Consider the following 26,852-nt stretch of genomic DNA (forward strand, 5'->3'; position numbering starts at 1 on the left):
AGTACAGAAGAGAGTCTGGCCTATATATGCATCAGTACTTACCTCTTCATCTGTATCCACAGGTACTATACAACTAGGGACAGACCAAACCGATTCTTCAATGATGGTGTTAGACGAAATGGACATCATTCTTGAACCGGTGGAGACCTTTGCGGCAGAGGAAGAAATACAGACCTCATCACAGAGTGATCTTCCCCCAAGTGGGGTGTCTCCCAACCCACCCCCACCCACCAACACACCCCATACAGCAGCTTCGGCTTCCCAAGTAGCTAACTCCTTGGTCAATTTCAAGGACAAACAAATAGAATTCATGGCCTCCCAAAGCCTGCAAATAGGTAACATCCAGGGGTACATGCGTGACACGTTTCTTCAATTACAAAAAATTGCACGTAGTGTACGGGTAGGTGTAGGCACTCATGTGCGCATTGCTAACAGCATTGACACCCGTTTTGCAGATCTAACTTCTGCTGTAAGGGAACAGAATAGCCATATTGGCAGCCTTGCGCAAAGTATAGCTGCACTAAGCCAATCATGCACAGCGCAGACCAATGCCTTAATAGGTATGCAGGCCCAACTACAGCAGCTGGAAGCCAATGTCGGAGGTGGCGCAGCATCAACCCACAGCAGTGTATCTAGCACCCCAATAAGTGGCTCCCCCACTTCCCCACCCCGTCGGAGTATTAGGACCCGTGGTGGGCTGGGTGCAGGTTCTAGAAGTTGTGTAGGGTTGCCTGATGCTGGGAGAAGATAGCTCATACTGTATGTTTGATAGTTTTGTCATATGCAATACATCTTGTTACATCCCCCGACAGTTTTTATGTTTCACTTGCAAAAATGCAGATTGGTTCTGACACAGTAGACTGCAGTAAAAATGTCTAACCGCATACCATTGTGTCTGTGTATTATTTTTAAAACAATTATTGTGTGAATTATGACATATTGTAATGGTATATGACAATGGGATTGCTCTAAAGTAGTGTGGGGTAACTCCTGGCCCGTCAAAGGTTGTGGAACTACATATTCCAGCAAGCTCTGACACTCATGGTTTGGACTGTAATGGTTATAGTGTGTCAGGGCATGCTGGCACGTGTAGTTCCACAACACCAGTGAGCCATGTTTAGCAGCAAACGTAATTCATACATGTATCAAATGTACTTACAAGCTTGATACCAGCAAGGGATAGGTCAGCACCACCAGCTGCATCCGTTGGGCTCACGTGAGGGAATGCTGAGAGTCTATAGAAAGCCAACTTGTGGTCCTGCCACTACAACTCAGAACTGGGGAATCTGATGTATGTCCGCCACAACTTCTTTTAAGCAAGTAACACTTGAGTAAAATGCTTAGAGAAAGTGGCCTGTGATACCCCCAAGGACCATGAGGTCACAGACTGAGTGGAGCCTGTGGCCAAATAGTAGAGGGCACACATTAATTTGTGCAGCCCAGACACTGCATAGTTGCCTCCCCCAAAAGGGTCCAAATCATCTCTCACCTGCTCATATAAGTCCAACAGGTTAGTGCGGTTCAGCCTAAACATCCCCACAACCTGTTGATCCGAGAGGGAGTCCAGGTACAGCCGAGCACGATACATACGTGGGGTACGCAGTAGTCGGGGGGCTACCTGGATCTGGCGTGCAGCTTCCTCCCTCCTGCGCAGCTCCTCCAAATGGGCCAGATCACAGATAAGCAACTCCAAACCACTCTGCAAAATCTCCATGTCTCAAACCCTCACAGGTGTCCTTAATGATGTTGGGGTTTATGTAGGGGTGTTTGTGAGTGAAAATGAGGGCACCTGTGCTGAAATTAACCATGTATGCACTTGACCAAAATGAGTTCTGGGCCAAATCGCCAAACAGAACCTGGTCTGAAATAAGTGCGATTATTAGACACCTAAAAAGTGCGATTTGAGAAAACGCTTTGCATTAAATAAGCGATTTGTATACTTTTCTGTACGAAAACATCTGGATGCGATATAAATGCGAATTAATCTCACACTTTTGGTCCGCATGCCTTAACGCACATAATATGCGATTTCAGACCCTTAACGCATCCTATTAAATTTGCGATTTGACGGAAAAATGCGATAGCGCCATTTTGTTTACTATTTAACGCCAAAAAACACAAATCTCATCCCATAGAATGTCACCCTTAGAGTCAACAGATATGAGACTTGTGATATATGCTTTAACTTTTGTGGCTGCTCCTTACAAGCTTACAAGCTCTAAGGTATTATTTATGTGACACCAATAATCTAGTGATGCACATTTTAGATGTATTCAGTGGTGCAAGTATGGCGGTACGGCGTACCGCTAAAACATATGGTGCTGGTACCCCGTACTGCCATAACAAATGACCCCCGACACTCACTGTGCATGCGCAGCCCAGCCGGTGCCTGAGGCGGCGCACAACACCCTGGCTTCCCCGTCTGCCCGCGCCTCTGCCTAGAGTTCGCGGTGGGAGCCGGGAACTCGCCTGAGCGGCCGGCCAAGGAGGAGAGGGTGGAGGCCGGTCAGGAGACATCGGACTGCTGCTCAATGCCGGGGGTTGGGGATAACCAGGAGCTCTGATGGGGGAGGCCCTGACCGGGGACCTGCTGCACCGGCTGCTGCTGGAAAGGCCATGCAGGTGTTATAGAGAGAGGTGGGACATGCTGGGATCTGTAGTTCCACAGGGGACCCTAGGAGATTCCACATCCTTACAGGATGTGGAAACTCCTAGGGTCCCCGCTGGAACTACAGATCCCAGCATGTCCTTTCAGTGATGCCTGGCCCTAAGCTAGCTTCCTTACAGCAACAAGCTGCTGTCACCCCCCATCTGGCATTTGCATACAAGCCCTGGCAGCGCATGTAACCCTTGGCAGAGAGCATGCAACCACTGGGCCTTGGCAGAGAGCATGCAACCCCTGGGCCCTGGCACAGAGAATGCAACCCCTGGCACAGAGAATGCAACCCCTGGCACAGAGAATGCAACCCCTGGCAGAGCATGTAACCCCTGGCATACAGCATGCGGTCCCTGGCAGAAAGCATGTAACCCCTGGCAGAGAGCATGCAACCCCTGGCATCGAGCATGAAACATTGAAACCCCTGGCATTGAGCATGAAACCCATAGCAACGAGCTTGTAGGTAAGCGGCACTTATGTGGCATATTATGTAATGAGCATTACAGCGTGTGTTATTATATGTAATGGGCATTACGGTGTGTGGTATTATATGTAATGGGCATTACAGTGTGTGGCATAATGTGTAATGGGCATTACGGTGTTTGGTATATAACGTGTAATGGGCATTACAGTGTGTGGTATTATATGTAATAGGTATTACAGTGTGTGGCATGTGTAATGGGCATTATGATGTGTGGCATAATGTGTAATGGGCATTATGGCATGGGTAATATGTATTGGTTGTGTGACATGTAACAGGCGGTACTCTGTACATTTTTGCCATGCAATATCCCTATTTATGGTTTGTCTGGCTCCTACACTTTGATCCTGGCCCCTACATTTTGTGTGCATTGTGCAATGCACAAGCCCAAACAGAAATGTCATTGTGTTCTAAAGTTTTGTCATGTAGCCACTCTCCCCTATGTCACATGGCCATGCTCTGGCCATGCCTCTGACCATGCCCATGTTTTTTTTGTGTGCGCCTTTGGCGCGCAGCATAGTACCACTAAGAGTTTTTCTCTACTTGCTCCACTGGATGTATTATATATATTCTTTATTTAGTTTTATTGTTGTTTTATTGACATTTAGACAGCAAAAAAGACAAAATGAAACAATTTGTAACATGGTTTTAGTTTACAGTTACAGTGTTTTTCGGTACTTGTGGAGTATCACGGCTCCCATCATATGGCATCGTATGCCATATGTAGTGGCATACCATGGCATACGATGCGATACGATGTTTTACCGATTTTTGAGCATTTTAGCTCAAAAATCGTATGCCATCGCATGGCATCGTATACCATATGTAGTGGCATACGATGCGATACAATGTTTTACCGATTTTTGAGCATTTTAGCTCAAAAATCGTATGCGATCGCATCGGATGCCATACGATGGCATCCGATGCGATGCGATGGTACCCGATTTTGCACTGAAATGCATCAGAATGCATTGAAATGTGTATTAAACTTGTGAAATGCCCCCAAATGCCATTTTTCATAGTGCACCACCCCCACTATCAACGGGAACCCGAAGCGTGGCGAGCGCAGCGAGCCCGCGAGGGGCGGCGGTACGCATCCTACGACCTTTTCATACCCCCACTATCCACGTCGCCGTGGAGTTGAGAATAGAATAGTGTGGCGAGCGCAGCGAGCCACCGAGCCCGAAGCGTGGCGAGCCCCGCGAGGGGACACGGATACCTGTGAAGCCCGCGAGGGGACGCGTATAGCTGTGAAGGTATCCGCGTCCCCTCGCTGCGCTCGCCACGCTTCGGGCTCGGTGGCTCGCTGCGCTCGCCACACTATTCTATTCTCAACTCCACGCCGACGTGGATAGTGGGGGGTATGAAAAGGTCGTAGGACGCGTACCGCCGCCCCTCGCGGGCTCGCTGCGCTCGCCACGCTTCGGGTTCCCGTTGATAGTGGGGGTGGTGCACTATGAAAAATGGCATTTGGGGGCATTTCACAAGTTTAATACACATTTCAATGCATTCTGATGCATTTCAGTGCAAAATCGGGTGCGATCGTATCGCATCGCATCGCATGCGATTTGATCGCATGCGATGCAATTTTTAGCATACAATCAGCATACGATGAAGGTCGTGAGAGCCGTGATACTCCACAAGTACCGTTTTTTCTTTGTTATTAAATGATTCACACATCAGATTTTGTTTGAGATAAAAATTTTAATAAAATCACCCCATCCCTATGAAGTTTGGTAGCTTTATATGTTATGAATGAGGGCTAAATGTTTCACATACTGTACAGTACAGATCTTTTAAGTTTCTGAAACCAGTCACAATATGCACTCGGGGGTTATTCAGACTGGAACGCATGGCTGCGAATTTGCAGCGCAAGCGAATATCGATAGACTATGAAAGTGCGAGGCAGTGCTGTGATAAAATCCTGCTACTTTATTTATCGCTGACCATACTCAAGTTGTTTGTCAGAAAGGTGGCTTTTGGGTGTGGTAACTGGCCATCGTCTGTGAGCGTCAACTGTGGCCCCGATCCGATTGCTTCTTTCGCAACCGCCGAGTGAAGGCCATACACACTACAAGATTATTTTTTCCAATCTGGCTAGTTGGAATGAAAATCTGAACATTTTTGGGAGCAAATGACAATTGACCTTTTGCTCCTAAACATGGAAAACAGACAAAAATTGGTCCTACAGACAAATTGGTTAAATCAAGTTATGTAGATGACTGCTTTCTTCCATTTTCCAGCGTTTGGAAGAAAACAGTTGATTGTAATTTGTGCCCAGAAATTTCCAGATTTTCATTCCAACCAGCCAGATTGGAAAGTTAATCTTCGGCCTTAAATCCTGGGCTATGTGCAGACTGCAAACACTGGAAAAATCATTCAATAGTAAGTGATTGCAAATGGATTTGTAGCTAACCGTTAATTCAATTAATTTTCGCAAGCCCCGCTAAGCAGTTCACAGGCTAGCATTGGGTGGGATTTCACTCAGACTGGGCAGCAGATCTCTAATTGTAGGGCGATAGCTGGGTGCTGCCATGGGCGGATCCAGGATAAAATGACAGGGGGGGGCACCATGATAAAAGAGGGTTTAGGTGGGGGAGGGCCAGTGTTAGTGGTGCCAGTGTACATGCTAAGAGAGAGGCAGAGAGAGGGTGGCAATGGGATTAAAAATAGGCCCTGTCATTTAAAGTACGCAGGCCCATCATGGCAACAAAAGTGAAGGAGGCGCCCTCTGGAAAAGGGGGTGTGGCCACTCAATAGGGGGCATGTCCTTGAGTGTAGTGTACAACACCATATATAACTTCTACACATTATGCAACAAAATACTAGACCCCATTATACTTGCCCCTTACACATGATGCCAAATGGAATGAGCCAAAATTCAAACAATGCCACATGGATTGTGTCAAAATTCACATAATGCCACGGATTGAGCCAAAATTCACATAATGCCAAATGGATTGAGCCAAAATTCACATAATGCCACATGGATTGTGTCAAAATTCACATAATGCAACACGGATTGAGCCAAATTCATAAGATGCCATATGGATTGAGCCAAAATTCACATAATGCCACACGGATTGAGACAAAATTCACATAATGCCACACGGATTGAGCCAGAATTCACATAATGCCACACAGATTAAGACAAAATTCACAATACGCTTCATAAACAGGGACATTGTCCACCAAAGGCGCGCATTAAACATTTACACCATAATGTCCATTGCACATTAAGTTACACGGCATGATGTCCATTATGTATTATGCCAAACACCATAATGCCTATTAAAAATTATGCTACATACAGTAAGTGCTGCTTATCTACATGCTCATTGCCAAGGGTTCCATGCTCATTGCCAGAGGTTCCATGCTCGTTGCCATGTGGGATTACATGCTCATTGCCAACGGGGAATACATACTCGTGGTAAACGGGGGACAGCTGCCGCCAGGCAGAAGTGATAGCCACTGACAGTGGCAGAGCCTGGCTGTATTCTGAGCACTGCAGGTCCCAGCTATTGGAAATAATACCCATTTCACACCAGAAAATGCATTCCCAGGTTGACCCCTTTTACACCAGCCTAGTCCCTGCATTTTCTGGTGTGAGGGGGAGAGAAAACCACCCCTCCCCCCCTTTAACCAGTTATCTCATTTAACCGGCTATATCTTCGGAACCAACTGACCCATTTACATGAGACAAGTATCATATTGAAGAACTTTTGAGTGGGCTTTTAATGATTTTGGTCCAGTGAAACTGGAACGTTTGGTTCCAGAGTAATCTGCCCTCAAAGAACATGAACAGCTATGAAATTACATTTCAAAAATAAAAAAATCGATTTACATGCTATATCTCTGGAACTGATTGACCGATATGGACCATCCTGGTATCATATTGAAGGCCCAGCGATTTGGAATTGAATGACTTCAACCACAAGCTCCTGTGATACCAGGGGGGGAACTGGCAGCCGTCGGAACCGGGTTGGGGTTGGAATTGACGGGTCCCATATTATCCTATGGGGAAAAAATGTTACAGCTTTGCCAGGCGATATCTCCGGTTCCCGGGGGGCTAGAGACATGGGGCTGGGCTCGTTGGAAAGCTCTGGTCCTCATCTACAAAATAAATGACAGGGGGGGCACGTGCCCGGGTGCCCCCCCCCTGAATCCGCCACTGGGTGCTGCTAAATCTTGCCACAGCAATGAGGTCTGAAGAATCCCCTTAATAAGAAAGTAACATTTTGTTTAATCAATATATTTTAAAATATTTCTAAGCGAAATTGACTTTATTGTGGTTCATTGAAATATGTTGGATGAAAATAATATTTAAAAATGCTAAAATAATTAAGTATAAATTATACCTGTCAATTTGCTGAGCAATTAAGGTGTTTTTAAAACAGTAGGCTATAAACTAATTAAATAGTCTCTAAGGAGTTTAGAAATTATAATAGCAATATATACTTGAGTAGAATTGAAGTGCTGGCATTACGCAAGTTTAACCCCTTCCTGACAGAGCCAGTTTTTGCGTGCCTGACAGAGCCCTTTTTTTCAAATCTGACATGTCTCACTTAAGTGGGGATAACTTTTTTTTGCTTTTACTTATCCCAGTGATTTTGAGATTGTTTTTTCGTTACACATTGTACTTCAAATTAGTGGTAAATTTGGGTCGATACAGTCTGTTTTTTTTTGTGAAAAATACCAAAATGTCGTAAAAAAATGGAAAATTTAGCAATTTGCAAAATGTTAAATTTTCTGCTTGTGAGACAAATAATCATACCACTCAAAATAGTTAATAACTAACATAAACCATATGTCTACTTTATGTTTCCATCATTATTTCAACTTCCTTTTAATTTTTTTGGACACTAGGAGGCTTACAATATGAATAGCAAATTCTCAAATTTTCAAGAAAATTTCAAACACTGATTTTTTTAGGGACCAGTTCAGTTCTGATGTGACTTTGAGGGACTTGTATGTGAGACACCCCCATAAATGATACCATTTCAAAAACTGCACCCCTCACAGTATTCAAAACAGCATTTTGGAAGTTTGTTAACCCTTTAGGTGTTTCACAGGAATTAAAACAAAGTGTAGGTGAAATTTCAAAATTTCATTTTTTTTGCAGATTTGCAATTTTAATACATTTTTCTAAGGAACAGTACATTTTACTAGAGAAATGTGACTAAAAATTGATTCCCCCAATTCTTTTGTTTTCATAAATATCCTATATGTGGCCCTAGTGTGCACGTTGACCAAACCGCAGGCTTCAGAAAAGAAGGAGCACCTACTTGATTTTGGAGCCTCCTTTTTATGAGATTATTTTTTAGGCACCATGTAGGTTTCTAGGCACCATAAGATGCTAAAATTTAGGAACCCCCCCACAAGTGACCCAATTTTGCAAACTACACCCCTCAGGGAATTCATCTAGGGGTATAGTGTACATTTCAAACCCCCAGGGGTTTCACCAATTGTGGTACAACTGGGCAGTGAAAATTAAAAATTAAATTTTTTACACAAAAATGCAGTTCTGGCTCAAAATTTTTCATTTTCAGAAGGTATGAAGGAGAAAAAGCACCCCAAAATCTGTGCCCCAATTTCTCCCGAGTACGGCAATGCCTCACATGTGACCAAAAAATACCATTTGGGTGCATGGCAGGACTCAGAAAGGAAGGAGTGATTTTTGGATTTTGCAGCTCAGATTCTGGTGGAATGTTGGTGGGTGCTATGTTGCATTAGCAAGACCCCCCAAGCACCAATACAGTGGAACCCCCCCACAAGTGACCCCATTTTGCAAACTACACCCCTCAGGGAATTCATCTAGGGGTATAGTGTACATTTCAAACCCCCAGGGGTTTCACCAATTTTGATACAACTGGGCAGTGAAAATGAAAAATTACATTTTTTTACACAAAAATGCAGTTCTGGCTCAAAATTTTTCATTTTCAGAAGGTATGAAGGAGAAAAAGCACCCCAAAATCTGTGCCCCAATTTCTCCCGAGTATGGCAATGCCTCACATGTGACCAAAAAATACCATTTGGGTGCATGGCAGGACTCAGAAGGGAAGGAGTGATTTTTGGATTTTGCAGCTCAGATTCTGGTGGAATTTTGGTGGGTGCTATGTCGCATTAGCAAGACCCCCCAAGCACCAATACAGTGGAACCCCCCCACAAGTGACCCCATTTTGCAAACTACACCCCTCAGGGAATTCATCTAGGGGTATAGTGTACATTTCAAACCCCCAGGGGTTTCACCAATTTTGATACAACTGGGCTGTGCAAATGCAAAATTACATTTTTTACACAAAAATGCAGTTCTGGCTCAAAATTTTTCATTTTCACAAGGAATGAAGGAGACAAAGCACCCCAAAATCTGTGCCCCAATTTCTCCCGAGTACGGCAATGCCTCACATGTGACCAAAAAATACCATTTGGGTGCATGGCAGGACTCAGAAAGGAAGGAGTGATTTTTGGATTTTGCAGCTCAGATTCTGGTGGAATGTTGGTGGGTGCTATGTTGCATTAGCAAGACCCCCCAAGCACCAATACAGTGGAACCCCCCCACAAGTGACCCCATTTTGCAAACTACACCCCTCAGGGAATTCATCTAGGGGTATAGTGTACATTTCAAACCCCCAGGGGTTTCACCAATTTTGATACAACTGGGCAGTGAAAATGAAAAATTACATTTTTTTACACAAAAATGCAGTTCTGGCTCAAAATTTTTCATTTTCATAAGGTATGAAGGAGAAAAAGCACCCCAAAATCTGTGCCCCAATTTCTCCCGAGTATGGCAATGCCTCATATGTGACCAAAAAATACCAGTTGGGTGCATGGCAGGACTCAGAAGGGAAGGAGTGATTTTTGGTGGTGGAATGTTGGTGGGTGCTATGTCGCATTAGCAAGATCCCCAAAGCACCAATACAGTGGAACCCCCCCCACAAGTGACCCCATTTTGCAAACTACACCCCTCAGGGAATTCATCTAGGGGTATAGTGTACATTTCAAACCCCCAGGGGTTTCACCAATTTTGATACAACTGGGCAGTGAAAATGAAAAATTACATTTTTTTACACAAAAATGCAGTTCTGGCTCAAAATTTTTCATTTTCAGAAGGTATGAAGGAGAAAAAGCACCCCAAAATCTGTGCCCCAATTTCTCCCGAGTACGGCAATGCCTCACATGTGACCAAAAAATACCATTTGGGTGCATGGCAGGACTCAGAAGGGAAGTAGTGATTTTTGGATTTTGCAGCTCAGATTCTGGTGGAATTTTGGTGGGTGCTATGTCGCATTAGCAAGACCCCCCAAGCACCAATACAGTGGAACCCCCCCACAAGTGACCCCATTTTGCAAACTACACCCCTCAGGGAATTCATCTAGGGGTATAGTGTACATTTCAAACCCCCAGGGGTTTCACCAATTTTGATACAACTGGGCTGTGCAAATGCAAAATTACATTTTTTACACAAAAATGCAGTTCTGGCTCAAAATTTTTCATTTTCACAAGGAATGAAGGAGACAAAGCACCCCAAAATCTGTGCCCCAATTTCTCCCGAGTACGGCAATGCCTCACATGTGACCAAAAAATACCATTTGGGTGCATGGCAGGACTCAGAAAGGAAGGAGTGATTTTTGGATTTTGCAGCTCAGATTCTGGTGGAATGTTGGTGGGTGCTATGTTGCATTAGCAAGACCCCCCAAGCACCAATACAGTGGAACCCCCCACAAGTGACCCCATTTTGCAAACTACACCCCTCAGGGAATTCATCTAGGGGTATAGTGTACATTTCAAACCCCCAGGGGTTTCACCAATTTTGATACAACTGGGCAGTGAAAATGAAAAATTACATTTTTTTACACAAAAATGCAGTTCTGGCTCAAAATTTTTCATTTTCATAAGGTATGAAGGAGAAAAAGCACCCCAAAATCTGTGCCCCAATTTCTCCCGAGTATGGCAATGCCTCATATGTGACCAAAAAATACCAGTTGGGTGCATGGCAGGACTCAGAAGGGAAGGAGTGATTTTTGGTGGTGGAATGTTGGTGGGTGCTATGTCGCATTAGCAAGACCCCCAAAGCACCAATACAGTGGAACCCCCCCACAAGTGACCCCATTTTGCAAACTACACCCCTCAGGGAATTCATCTAGGGGTATAGTGTACATTTCAAACCCCCAGGGGTTTCACCAATTTTGATACAACTGGGCAGTGAAAATGAAAAATTACATTTTTTTACACAAAAATGCAGTTCTGGCTCAAAATTTTTCATTTTCAGAAGGTATGAAGGAGAAAAAGCACCCCAAAATCTGTGCCCCAATTTCTCCCGAGTACGGCAATGCCTCATGTGTGACCAAAAAGTGGCAGGACTCAGAAGGGAAGGAGTGATATTTGGATTTTGCAGCACAAATTCTGGTGGAATGTTGGTGGGTGCTATGTCGCATTAGCAAGACCCCCAAAGCACCAATACAGTGGAACCCCCCCACAAGTGACCCCATTTTGCAAACTACACCCCTCAGGGAATTCATCTAGGGGTATAGTGTACATTTCAAACCCCCAGGGGTTTCACCAATTGTGGTACAACTGGGCAGTGAAAATGAAAAATTACATTTTTTTACACAAAAATGCAGTTCTGGCTCAAAATTTTTCATTTTCAGAAGGTATGAAGGAGAAAAAGCACCCCAAAATCTGTGCCCCAATTTCTCCCGAGTATGGCAATGCCTCATATGTGACCAAAAAATACCAGTTGGGTGCATGGCAGGACTCAGAAGGGAAGGAGTGATTTTGGGATTTTGCAGCTCAGATTCTGGTGGAATGTTGGTGGGTGCTATGTGGCATTAGCAAGACCCCCGAAGCACGGTGAAATGATGAACCTAATAATCCATAGATGTGTGGTATATTTTAAAACACTCCTTTATACATAGGCCGGGTTTGTCGGGGCAAGTTTCACAGTGGAAAATAGTTTCCTTTCTTATTCCCTTTTTATAGCAAACTTTGCACCTTTTTTGTGTCCTGCCCTTTTTTGCAGTGGAGGGGATTTCGTTCGGAAAATGCTGCCCTGGTACAATACGGGGGCCAGTACTAGAAGTACTGGGGCCCTCTGCCTGCTGGTTCCCAAATACTAGGCCATTTATGACTTCCTCTTGAAAGTGCATAAATGTCCCCCTCTGGCCGGTAGAACGGAATAGCACGTAAGCGTTATACAGTGCCATCTGGATGATATACACGGCCAGCTTCTTGTACCAGATTTTTGTTTTCCGCAGGGCACTGTACGGCTTCAGTACCTGATCTGAAAGATCCACTCCGCCCATGTACCTATTGTAATCCAGGATACAATTAGGTTTTGAGGTGTGGGTACTGGTACCTCGTACAGGGACGGAGGTGGTACTGTCTCCGTGAATTGTTGTCAGTATAAGGACATCCCTCTTGTCCTTATATTTGACCAACAACATATTTTCGGTGCATATTCCCCTGCTTTCACCCCTTCTCATTACTTGGGCAATGTGCGTTTTTGGGAGGCCTCTTTGGTTCTTGCGCACAGTACCGCAAGCTGCTGTACCTCTTGAACCAAGGGCCTTAAACAGGGGGATGCTAGTGTAAAAGTTATCCACATAGAGGTGATAACCTTTATCCAGGAAGGGGTGCACTAAATCCCAGACAATTTTTCCACTAACACCTACGAGGGAGGGGGGGCATTCTGGCGGTTCAATTCTTGAATCCTTCCTTTCATATACCCTAAACCTGTGAGTGTACCCTGAGGTGCTTTCACACAGCTTATACATTTTTATGCCATACCTTGCCCTCTTACTGGGAAGGTACTGGCGGAATTTAACCCTTCCTTTAAAATGTATAAGGGACTCGTCTATGCAAATGAATTTATCTGGGATGTACATCTCTTCAAATTTGGCACTGAAATGATCAATGACCGGCCTGACTTTGAATAGCCGGTCAAAGGTGGGATCATCTCTGGGTGGGCACTGTGCATTATCGTTGTAATGCAAAAATTTAAGGATCGTCTCAAATCGAGCCCGGGGCATGGCCATACGGTAAAATGGGGTGCTGTACAGAACATCTGTACTCCAATATTGCCTAATTTCTGGCTTTTTTACTATGCCCATATGAAACACCAGACCCCAAAACGTCATCATCTCTACTGCATCTACAGGGGTCCACCTAGCAAATGATGACGTGGGGTTTTGAGCAATAAACTGCTGGGCATATAAATTAGTTTGGTCCACCATTAAATTTATAAAGTCATCAGAGAAAAATAATTTGAAAAAGTCAATTTCTCTGAGACCTGTGGAATCAAATTGGATTCCTGGCATGGCCAAAAACTCAGGAACCTGGGGCTCAAAATTGTCTGGTGGTGGGGTCCATACGAGATCAATTATTGGGGGGTGGGTCTCAGCTGCTCTACGGGGGCATCTTTGAGGGGGTCCCTCATCACCAGAGGAGGAAGAGGAGCTTAAGACGAATCCTTCAAATTCCCCGCTTGCATCACTGGCTGTGTCAGAGTCAGAGGCAAGCATGGCATATGCCTCCTCCGCTGAATACATTCTTCTGGATGACTGGGATGACATTTGGGATGACATTTGGGATGCCATTTTTATTTTTGTGTTACTGGTAGTGAAATGTTTCAACACGTGTATAGTGTAGGGGGGGTACAAACTTTATTTCAACCCGGGGGGTATGTAGTGTGTAGTGTGTATGTAGTGCAGAAAAAAAAAATACTTTATACAAAAAAAAAAATTGAAGGGGTTAAAAAAAAAAATATTGAAGGGGTTAAAAAAAAAATTGAAGGGGTTAAAAAAAAAAAAAAAAGGTCCTGGCAACAGGAATTTGATCAAAAAAAAATAGATCAACCCTGTGCCGAAAAAGATGATCAGTGATGTACGTCACTGATCAGCGCACAGTGGCCACAGGACACCCACAAAGTCACAGTGTGTGTAAAAAAAAAATTAAAAAAAGACCCCACAGCACCCACAAAAAAAAAAGGTGATCAGTGATGCGACACTGATTACCAGTGAGGGGCAGCAGGTGCACAACCTTTGGTGCAACTGACAGTGCAACTGGCAGGTATATATATAAAAAAAAAACCTCTGCACCCCCAAAAAGTTGCTGATCACCTCAGATATAGTGATCAGCACAAAAGGCGGGGGCAGCAGACACAAAATTTAGCACTCTCTATCACACTCTGTCACTATCTCTCTCTATCTCTCTATCTCTCACTATCTATCACTCTATGACACTGCAGCAGCAGCACTGACAGTTATATATATGAAAAATAACCCCTGCACCCCCAAAAAGTTGCTGGGGGTGCACAAAAGGGGGGCAGCAGACACAAAATATAGCAGTCTCTATCACTCTCTGTCACTATCTCTCTCTATCTCTCTATCTCTCTATCTCTCACTATCTATCACTCTATGACACTGCAGCAGCAGCACTGACAGGTATATATATATATATATATAAAAAAAAACCTGCGCCCCCAAAAAGTTGCTGATCAGTTAATTTATACTGATCAGCACAAAAGGGGGGGCAGCAGTCAGTTATATAAAAAATATATAGCACAATCTGTCACTATCTCTCTATCTCTCTCTATCTCTCTCTCTCTATCTCTCTCTATCTCTCTCTATCTCTCTATCTATAACTCTATTACACTGCAGCAGCACAAAATATAGCACTCTCTGTCACTAGGCCTCTCTATCTCTCTCTATCTCTCTCTCTCTATCTCTCTATCTAATAACTCGCAGCAGCACAACACAGCACAACACAGCACAGGATGTCACAAGAAGAAGCAAGATCCAGGCAGTGATCAGGTAAGTATTTAGCAAGGTTCTGGTCAGTAAATGGCGGCTGCTGGGCACGGTGACCGCACTGCACGCAATTCCAGACCGGAATGGCGTCTGCAGTGCAGTCACCGTTAGTTTAAACCCCCTTCCATGGCTGTGATTGGTCCGTCGGTCCGACGAACCAATCACGGCCTTTGGGGGCGGGCGGGGTGAGGTGGGGTGACACCAGTGTCACCCTTACACCCCGCGGTGATTGGTGCTGTACTTTACAGCACCAATCACCTCCGATCCCGTGTCACCGGCGAACGTTATTCGCCGGTGACACAGAAAACGCTGTGAATGGCTGTTCACACTGAACAGCCAATCACAGCGATCGCCGACGGGGGGCGGCATCGCAGCCCCCCCTGGGCATGCAGGGACATGTCTGCTGTCAGGGACAGCAGACATCGTCCCTCTGTCACTGCGTCTCTAGACGCAGTGACAGTTTGAAGTCATGACGTATATATACGTCATGTGTCGGGAAGTACTTCCCGGCCATGACGTATATATACGTCAAATGTCGGGAAGGGGTTAAGAACAATCACTATGTTCTATTCAAGAGGCAGATGAGAAGTAGATTGAGGATACTTAACAAACATGATTATGTAGATGTGGGTTAAAGGTTATTAACCCTTTAAGTGCCAAGTGAATTTGTCAAAATAGGTGTGAAAATTGGCAAGCAAACATTTGTATTCCTCATAATGACCTGTTATTTATACCTTATATAAGAAAATAAATAATATGATACTTTTTTAATTTGAATTTATATAACGAATGTGACCGACACTGGCATTTTTAATGAAAATCTCTCACAGATGTTGGCACTCCAAGGATTAAATAATGTTAAAGTATATATAAAATGTAATAGACTCATCACTAGAGATGTGAACAATTCACTGAAACAATGTATGCTGTATTTATAGCAGATGAAAAGCAAGTTATACACAATAAGGAGTTAAAGTCCTTGTACATAGAGCATACAATACTCTCCATTTCAGCCATAAAGACAAAATACTCCTTATAATTACAAATCAATGAGGGGCAATATATTTAACAACTCACATATGAAATACAGGTTAAGTATCCCTTATCCAAAATGCTCAGGTCCAGAAGCATTTTGGATAAGTGATGGAGTAATGGTTAGCATTACTGCCTCACAGCATTGAGGTCAAGGGTTTGAGTCCCACAATGGCCCTAACTGTGCGGAGTTTGTATATTCTCCCTGTACTTGCCTGGGTTTCCTCCGGGTACTCCGATTTCCTCCCACAATCCAAAAATATACTGGTAGGTTATTTGGCTCCTAACAAAATTAACCCAAGAATGAATGTGTGTGCCTGTATACAGTATGTGGTAGAGAATACAGATTGTAAGCTCCACTGGGGCAGGGACTGATGTGAAAGTTCAAATATTCTCTGTAAAGCACTGCGGAATATGTAGGCACTATATAAGAAACTGTAAATAAATAAATAAATAAATAAATAATTCTGTTTTTCTTCATATTTTTATATTTCAATGAGGTATCTTGATGACGGGAAGAATTCACAAGGAATAATCAGGCGCTTAAGCTGGATTTCTATAAAAGCAGCTGCTTAAAAAGGGGGGGTGGATAGTCAGTCCCCTCCAAAGAAAAAGATGCATCCAATCACGCACAAGGCATGTGAGCATGCGCTATATAAAAACAAATAAAATCACTGGTGTTTGAAAAAAATGTAAACTTTACTAGACCACATGGAAAGACAAATAAAAACATGTATATAACATATGAAAAAAATACAATCAATAAAAAATGGATGGAATGAGTGAAGGTAACTTTCACGTCTCAGGACATTGGGGGTGTAAGTTGGGGCCCAGTAGGATTTGAATCACAGGTAAGTGCACTTTACCAGTTCTTACGCGGTGAAGACAATGTAATAGGCTCCTCTCCTCATATGAAGATAGTCCTCACTAGGATTACGGAGCTGCAGGCAACCGCTGGAGGAGAATGAAAGGATTCTGCACACAAGGACCAGCGTCCTCTCACACAGGTGGCCAGTTGGTACAGTGAACCACCGGAGGGGTCCAGGGAGCGGTGTCTGCCAATTTTTTGAAGCAGGAGGAGGTCCGATGAATGTATAGAGCCGAAGTCTGGATGTCCACACTGAGCTGGGGGTCCACACTGGGAGGTCCTGGGCATGAAAGGAGTACCTAATGCGTTTCAATGCCAACTGCAGCTTTATCAAAGGTGGCGGGACCCATGTGTGAACACAAAATGAATTTATGTTGTATAAACACATCAAATACATGAAATACAAACCAATACATTTTATTTGTTCATCAAACATTTTCTTGCCTATATTTAGTGCCAGTTACATACCATGTCCCAAATAGTGCCAGTTACAGATGTCTCCATTAGTGACAGTTACAGATGAATAATAAGAGACAGTATCCAAAATTTCTTAGAACAGAAGAAGGTGATAAGTAAGGCTCAGCATGGGTTCGTCAAAAATAGAACATGTCAAACTAATTTAATTAGCTTTTATGAGGAAGTCAGTAGGGGGCTGCACTTAGGGAAATCAGTTGATGTAATACTGCTTGATTTCACTAAAGCTTTTGACACAGTGCCTCATAAAAGGTTATAAATAAAACTGGGTAATTTAGGGTTCGGTGATAAAATTAGTAGATTTCAAAAACTGGTTGCACAATTGGGGACAGAAAGTGGTGGTAAATGGCATACATTCCAGCTGGGGTAAGGTCCAAAGTGGAGTACTGCAAGGTTCAATATTGGGACTCACCTTGTTTAATATATTCATTGATATAGGAAGTGACCTAGTGAGTAAAATGGCAATATTTGTGGACTACACAAAATTGAGTAAGGAAATTAAATCAGGAGAGGATGAGAGTACACTAGAAAGTGATTTCATTAAACTGGAAAGGTAGGCAGAAAGGTGGAAAAATGCAGTTTAATGTTGATAAATGTAAAGTAATTCATTATGGGAACAAAAATTAACAAGCTACTTATAGGCTAAATTGAGTTATTATAGGTAATTTTGCTATATAGAAGAACTTGGGGGTCATCACAGATGAAAAATTGGGTAATAGTACACACTGCTTAAGAGCAGCAGCAAACAAGGCATTGGTGAGATCACACTTGGAATACTGTGTTCAGTTCTGGGCACTGCACCTTAAAAAGGACATACTGTAAATTAATTGGAACCGGTACAGAGAAGGGCAACTAAGCTAGTAAAAGGTCTCAAATCACTAGAATACAAAGATAGGTTAACCAGCTGAATATGTTTTCACTGGAGAAATGGAAGTTGAGAGGGGATATTAGTATATTCAAATTCAGGATTGGGAATCACATGGAACTGGTAGATGACTTGTTCACTAATAGGACTGTACAGTGCTTAGGACACGCGGGCATGTACTATGGCTTGAGGAAAATAAATTCTGTACTGAATTAAGAAGAGGATTCTTCACCACTATTTAAAAAATCAAAACTGGATGCATTTTTGACCACTAAGGGAATCCTATAGATATGACTTATGGGGTGTACAAATTTGACATATTTTCAATTAGATTTCTAGAAGCAAAATCAAATCGAAATTTAATAGTTTTTAGACGCGCTAGATCTGCGCTCCCAATTGTCTAACTCCCAATTGTCTAACTGTGGTAATGCATACACCACATACAGTTCCTCTTCTAAACATGCTTCTTTCATATCCATAATATTTCAATGCTAATCCTCACTCTGGAAGCATATACAGTAAGTAAATAATCTTCATTGTGATTTTCAGGGCTGTAACTAGGGCAGTGCTGCCAATTTTGAAACACAAAGTGCAGGATGCCCTGGGGGGAGAACAAGCTGATACTGAAATTTCTATATTCTGTGAAGTGCATGCAAACACGTTGGCGAGTGCGTGCATCTTACTTGCACCCACACCCCATTATTAGGAGAACATTAGACAACATGCCTGGTGCAGTATGGTGGCCTGAGTCGCATGCTCACACCAGGTGAGCACCCATGGCTGTGATGTAACCAAGGTGACCGTTGCTAAAAGTGTACATCTCCACAGCGTAATGCTTCACTTGCATCAAACCCCCAAAAGAGATCCTTCCTTGTGGATTGCTAAAACAATTTATGGAGACACAAACTTGCCAAATGGTTTAAATACCTTAAATACTTATAATGTCCACATACAGTATTGTCCCTGGTAGCCCAGCAATGACTTATCTGCTCCAGTTGTCCAAAGCAGCTCCAGCACAGATTCTGGAATCTAGTGGTCATGCTACTGTCACTTCTAGGTCAGATATCTGTTTCTTTTGCATTCCAATGTGCAGTGGCGTAACTATAGAGGGTGCAGGGGGTGCACTTGCTATGGGGCCCGGCGGCTTGGGGGCCAACTTCCAGGTCACTACGATGCAGAGATCTGGGTCCTTGTGAGGTCAGGCTGACGCGCGGGGGTTGGGGTGGTCTCCGGGTGACCAGCTTCTACAGTAAGGGCCAGTTCTCCATGAGCGGCACTTAGGAAAGAGGACCATGGCCCACCCGGGACATGCAGTGACTGCAATGGCGGCTGAGGTGGACTGCCAGCATGACCAGAGTCTGTCTCTGTATAGTGACAGCCTGACAGTCAGGAGGTTTCAGAGGAGCAGCTGCAGGCACTCTAAGGTGAGGAAGAATTTTTGTTTATGGCTATTTACATTGCCTGTATGTATAATTTAAAAAAAATATCATATTTATGTATGCATTTTGTGATTATTGGGTTTTGGTCCCTCTTCCCACCGTCTTGCATCTCTCTATCCCTTACCCACCACCTAGCATCTCTCTATCCCCTCCATACCTCCTAGCAGAGGCGTAACTAGACATTCATAGGCCCCATAGCAAAAGTTTGTATGGGCCCCCTATATAGCAACTGTTGGTAATAAATGAATATAGCACATATACCTTAGACTGTAAAGATGGGCCCCCTTCAGCTCTGGGCCCCATAGCAGTTGCACCCCTTGCACCAATGGTAGTTACGCCTTTGCCTCCTAGCGTCTTTCTTTCCCCTCGCTAACGCCCTGTGTCACTCTATCCCCTCCTTACTGTTCTGCATCTCATTGTCACCTCCCTACACTACAACCTTGTGTCTCTCTATCCCCTCCCTAATGCCCGTGGTCTCTCTATACCCTCCGTAATGCCCTGTGTCTCTTTATCCTCTCCCTAACACCCTGGGTCTCTCTATCCCTTCCCTAACGCCCTGGGACTCTCTATCCCCTCCATAATGCCCTGGGTCTCTCTATTCCCTCCGTAACGCCCTGGGTCTCTATCCCCTCCGTAACGCCCTGGGTCTCTTTATCCCCTCCCTTACAACCTGGGTCTCTCAATCCCCTCCCTAATGCCCTGTGTTTCTCTATCCCCTCCATAACGCCATGTGTCTCTCTATCCCCTCCCTGAACGCTGCGTCTCAATATCCCCTCCCTAACGCCCTGCATCTAATTTTTACCTCCCTACCACTTAGCGTCTATCTACCCCTTCTCTGCCACCACCATCATATCTACCTTCTGTCTCCTCAAGCAGAGGAGGCAGATGTGTTTTTTTCATGGGGGGGGGGGGCTTTGAAAATTTTGCTATGGGGCCCACAAAGCTCTAATTACCCCTCTGCCAGTGTATATTCCTTCCCTAACCATAACCCTAATAGTCACCACTAACCTGCCTCACTCCTCATTTTCCCAGGTTCACCGAAGGCTCTGCTGTGTCCAAGTACAGGGAATGGGCATAGTTAATCGGGGAGGTCGGAAAGGTCCTCTTAAAACAACAACAACATATATCGTGTGTCACATCCTGTGAGTGGTGGTGGGAGTGATTGCTCCCCCATGCAGGGATAGAAGGGACTCATTTCTGCTGCAGCTGCCTCTATCCCCATCCCAGCACATAACATTTATTTATTTATTAACAGTTTCTTATATATCGCACACATATTACGCAGCGCTTTACAGAGAATATATGAAAATTCACATCAGTTCCTGCCCCAGTGGAGCTAAAAATCTATATTCCCTACCACATGTACAAGCACAAACACAGACATTCTAGGGTTAATTTTGTTACAAGCCAATTAGCCTACCAGTATATTTTTGGATTGTGGGAGGAAACCGGAGTACCCGGAGGAAACCCACGCAAGTACGCAGAGAATATACAAACTCCGCACAGTTAGAGGCATGGTGGGAATCAAACCCATGACCTCAGTGCTGTGGTATGTGGCTATATTTTCTGATATGGCAGTCTCAGGGCAAATAGTTTTTTTGCTGCTGGAGCATGCACTCAAATTCAACCCTCCTTGACACCAGTGGAGGCCTATATGTGTGTGTTTTTTCCCTGTGGAGGCCTATGTGTGTGTTTTTATTCCTTGTGGGGGCCTATGTGTGTGTGTGTGTGTGTGTGTGTTTTCCTGTGGAGGCCTATGTGTGTGTGTGTGTGTGTGTTGTGTTTTCCTGTGGAGGCCTATGTTTGTGTGTGTGTGTGTTTTCCTGTGGAGGCCTAGGTGTGTGTGTGTGTGTGTGTGTGTGTGTGTGTGGGGGGGTCCATTTGTTTATGTATTTTACTATTTTCCCATGAGGACCAATGCCTTTTTTTCCCATGTGGATGCCTATGTGTATGTTTTTTCATATCATGGCTTATGTGTGTGTTTTTTTCATATAGCGATCTGTGTGTGTTTTCATATTTTCCCATGTATCTGTGTGTTTTATTCATATCACGGCATCTGTACCAGCTGCAGGGAGAGCTTTAGGGCTGTCCAGGATCTCCAAAAGTGCTGTGCACAATCCCTTCATCTATGTAAAGCGTCTGTGTCTTAATGACTCTTTTGAGCGTCCATGCCCCCTTTTCCTGCACACAATACTACACTTTGGAGTGAACACTTAGGGGGGTATGCAATGTCCCACAGCTATTTCTGAGTGTGGAAATAGCAATGGTGCCCTATTCTTTAATGACAGCATTGAAGAGGGATCCCAGTAGAACGAGCTCGACTTTAGAAGCTGTTGGGTCAGTTCTGCCGATAACAGCCGTGGATTGTCATTTTGTCATTTTCGCAGCCACACCCCCTTTTCACAGATCGGCAGGCGAGACATTGAATCAGACTGCAAACGGGACAGGATCACGGCTGTTGGGAGGGATCGACAGGCGTAATCCTGGATTGCATACCCCTAAATCTCTTTACATTTTTCATACCCCTTTTTCAAAACTCCCACTTGATCACTGCATACATACACACACATTTACATATTAGTTGGAATCGCATATGTGTCCATTTATGATTGTAAATTCTGAAAGTATCTGTTTTTACAGCGGTTTATATCATCATCATATTTTCAAACATGTTACAAACATGTCGCTTTTATATTGTATATATATATATATATATATATATATATATATATATATATATATATATATATATATCTTTCTCTCACACACGCACAAATACAGAGGCAATTACAAGGTAACAGACTAGCTTTCAAAGCATTTGCTTCGAACAGGCTTACTAGTTTGTCTATATCTTTGAGGTTCAGGTCCACTAAATGTCAATTATTATTATTTGCAGCCTACTGTTTAATAAACCAATAAGAAAGATTTTATTTTTAAATGGCATTGAGACTCTAGCAAAAAATGGATATTTGTTGAGTGCAAAGAAAATATTCTTTATTAACTGTACAATATAATTAATAATATTGATTTCATTGTTTAAAAAAATCTAAAGTAAAAAACATACAATAAGATATATTTGTATATATACCTGCAAAGATTTGTACATGCGTTTCTGGCTTAGAAGCACCGAACAATCTTATCATGTGGAAATAAAGCCCTCTAGGTGGCACTGTTGCCCACACTAGCAAATTGTTTAATGCAACAGTCAATCTTTTAAAAGGCTGTCAGTTAACTCCTGGAGGTTTGATGGTCCAGAGACAGCAATAAAACAAACTACAAGATAAAATGTGTCTTCCATTTTCGACATGCTATTTGAAATACAGAAATCATCTGTGTGCGGCTGAACATATCACTGTTTGTGACTAAAATTGGCTCTCTGAATAGCTGGATGTTGTCCCAATGTGTCTTGCAGTATTCCTTCTGTTGCCTGAGAACAACTTGCTGCTGACTGTTTGGGAATGCTTCTGTGAGGAAATAGATGATGCCAAATACAGAAATGTTTCACTTACCAATTTTCCTACACAGTCTACCATAAGATACTAGGTTGGCATCATGCTGCTAAAACTACAGAGAGCTATATTATGGTCATACGTGTCCTTGGCACAGCAATTCACAATAACACATAGTCCATTATGCTATCTTTTTCTTGTGGACGTAGCTTATGAAAACGTGTTCAATCTTCTGGCATTGAACATAAACCTGAATTATTGTAATAGAAAAATGAAAAAAATATCTTTTGTGAATCCGAAATCACTTAAAAGGCACCTTAGAGGTCACTCAGAACTGATCTTTTCCACAGGTATAAAGCAATGTACCGACCCGTAGCATCAACGATGTTAATTCTCTGTTTCATGCACAGGAAACAAATGCAGTAATATGCAACTTGTAAAAAGTGTTCAGAAAAGGGAGATGTCAGCCATTCTTATGGTATTGTTATTATGGTGAAGGCCGATATTGTGTACAGTATGTACAACCTCCGCTATGTAACACATGGCACAGGTACTGAATTGCTGAATTATGTTATTCACTTTCTATTGCAATTTCCACCACTATACAAGTTTGTATATAATGTATGCCAGGTCAGGTTATACTTAACAATACAGCTCACGCTGAGCAGGGTACTACACATACAGTGCTTGCAAAATAAAAGCATACACCTACATCCATCCTTATGCTGGTTTGTGTTATTTTGGGCCCAATGTACTAAGCTTGGAAAGTGATAAACTGCCAGCCAAACAGACCCTAACTGCCATGTTTCAGGCTGTATTAGAAAAAATACCTGTTAGGAGCTGATTGGTTGGTGGTTTATCACTATCAATTTTACCACTTTTTAAAGCTTAGTACATCTCGCCTTCAGTGCTTGGAGAAGCCAAATGGGGCAGGTGTGGCTTATTTAAATGAGGACTGTAATTGTACAGAATCCATCAATACAGAGAGAGGGAGCCAGGAGCTGCTCTGCTACTAGGGGAGCACAGGACACACCCCGGAAATGATACAAAATTGGATAGTCATGGTGCTTGACCATGCCCCCTCCATATGATGCCCTGCCCCCTGCACGTCCCACTCCATATTTGGGCTCAGCCATGTGTCCCTTTTGCAGGCATCAAAAGGTAGGAGGTATGTTAACTGTGAGTGCCTAACAGCTGGTGAGTGTACATACTGATGATGATAATATTCCTCTATCAACTTCTAAGCAGGGGCGCCGACAGGTTGGCCTGGCCCTGGTAAAATGGAGGGGGCATGGCTACCAGACGAGGGTGTGGCCTCTGTGAAGGGGGCATGGCCTTGGCAAAAATAAACAAGAGGGAGTTTTCTCCCTCACCAGCTCAGCACGCAGCACTGAGCAGCGTGTGCTAAGCTGGGTAAAGAGGCTGTGCTGTCATCTCTCTCTTTAATGGTCGGCTCACTGCAAAAAGGGGAGGAGAGGGCCCAGACCTGGGCCCGGGAAAAAGTACCCCCCCTCGACGGCCCTGCTTCTGTTTTGGTTCATTGTTATTTACTTATGAAGCTGATACGTGCTTCATTGACTGTGCATAGAATGTATGATTTTGTGGTCATATACTAATTGCTACTTATGTATGTGACAAGTGAATATGTCTTCATTATAGTTTATTTCTTAACTATAGTAGCGAAATGTTAACAAACTTGTTTGTGCTGATGATCTAATTGGGAGTAATTGAATCTAGGTACAAGTATGCTGCCATATTGCTGGTACATACCCTGCTGGTGTAGATTTGAATGCATTTTGAGATGTCTTTGATGCATCGTTTAAGTGTTCAGACAATATTTTTATATGCAATGCTTCAGAGCTTAATCTGGGTGCTCAGTTTCTAGTAAATTGCTCCTGCTCCAGTAAGTGTCTGATTTATGTTTGTATGTAAAGCAAAAAGCAAGCAACTGGGTAAAACCATGTTGCACTGCAGGTGGGGCAGATTCAGGGCTGGATTAAGGTCTGTGGGGGCCGTGGATAACAAACTTGTGGGACCCCCCCCACACATCACACCGACGATGACCCCCCCTCCCTCCCCCTCCGTGCCTGCTCCTGTACCTGTGTCCCACGCTTACGGGAGGGGTTTACCTGGGGCTCCTGTACAAGGCATCCCTATGTACAGGGCCGGTGCAAGGCACCGGAGCGCCCCAGGCGAGTCGGGGTGGGGGCGCCCCGGTGCCGGGGGGGGTGGTACCTGTGAAAAAAACATGCGTCCCCGGCGTCCCTGCAGTTCGCCCTCACCCCCAGCATTTAGCGAACGGTACCTGTGAAAAAACGTGCGTCCCTGCTGAGTGCTGGTGCGTGCAGTCCGTGCCGCCGGGGGAACCTGCGGCGCTGTTATTGTGTGTAAGCTGGCCGCGGCCGGCGGGGTCCCTACAGTGAATAGAAAATAACTAGTGGACGCACCAGCACTGCTTACACACAATAACAGCGCCGCAGGTTCCCCCGGTGGCACGGACTGCACGCACCAGCACTCAGCAGGGACGCACATTTTTTCACAGGTACCGTTCGCTAAATGCTGGGGGTGAGGGCGAACTGCCGCCCTCCAGGTGCCGGCGCCCTAGGCAAATGCCTAGAGCTGCCTAGTGGTGGCGCCGGCCCTGCCTATGTACTGTACACAGCAGCAGCCGAGATAGAGGTGCCTGTGTGCGGCAGTGGCAGCCAGAGGTATAATGGCAACTGTCAGTGTCCCTGGCACTGGGCTAGGAAGGTTGAAGGAGAGTACGGCACTTGGTTTGCCAGTCAGCGCTGCTAATATCGAAAATACTGGCCGGACGCTGATTGGCTGAGTTTCTTGCCAATCAGCGTCCAGCTACAATTTTCAAAATCAGCAGCGCTTCCCGCCCCGATGCTCTGCAAATAGCGTTACAAGGTCCCAGCACCCACTGCTCCCCAGGGCAGTGCCGTGCTCTCTGACTGATTTGGCAGTGGCTCCGTGAGTGTAGGGACCCCCTGATGTGTGGGGGCCCCGGGGTGACCGCCCCTATCGCCCTGTGCTGGATCCGTCCATGGGCAGATGTAACGTGCAGAGAGGTTTAGATTTGGGTGGGGTGTGTTTAAACTGAAATCTAAATTGCATAGTGAAAATAAAGCAACATGTGTGGGTTACATACAAAAGCGGCCAGTATTTACCCTGCACACAAAAAATATGAATGTATTTGCCTACCTTGCATGGCAACATGGTTTGTTCCAGTCAAAAAGGGGGTTGTTCAGACCTGATCGCATGGCTGCAAATTCACAGGCCTGGCGATAATCGAATGACTGCGCATGCGTATGGCCATCCTGCAATAATATCTACTTTTTTATTGCAGGGCGTAGGCAAGTTGATTGACAAAAAAATGACATTTAGGGGTTGTAACCGACCATTTTCTGGGAATGTCAGTGAAAATGCAGACGAGCCCAGGCGTTTGAAGGGAAGCCATGTGATGTCAGCTCCAGCCCCTATCACTCTGGGCTACGCACAGACTGCAAACATTGGAAAGAGCATTCAATAGTGAGCAGCTTGTGTATGGATTCACTGGAAAAAGGGGATTTGAGACCGCGCTCGCTAAAGAGGCATGCAACAGGTGTGGTTAAAACATTTATTTTGGAAAAATTGCATATAAAACTATATAATAAAATATCAATAAAAGAAATTGGAATTATCACAGATAAATATAGAGAGCAGGGATATTCACCCACAGTCCGGTTAGGGAATTGTCCTGTATCCGTTCCTATGTTGCCTCCAGGTTAGCGTCCTG

The sequence above is a fragment of the Crinia signifera genome, chromosome 5 (assembly GCF_055691185.1).
Source record: "Crinia signifera chromosome 5, ASM5569118v1, whole genome shotgun sequence".
Taxonomy (NCBI): Eukaryota; Metazoa; Chordata; class Amphibia; order Anura; family Myobatrachidae; genus Crinia; species Crinia signifera.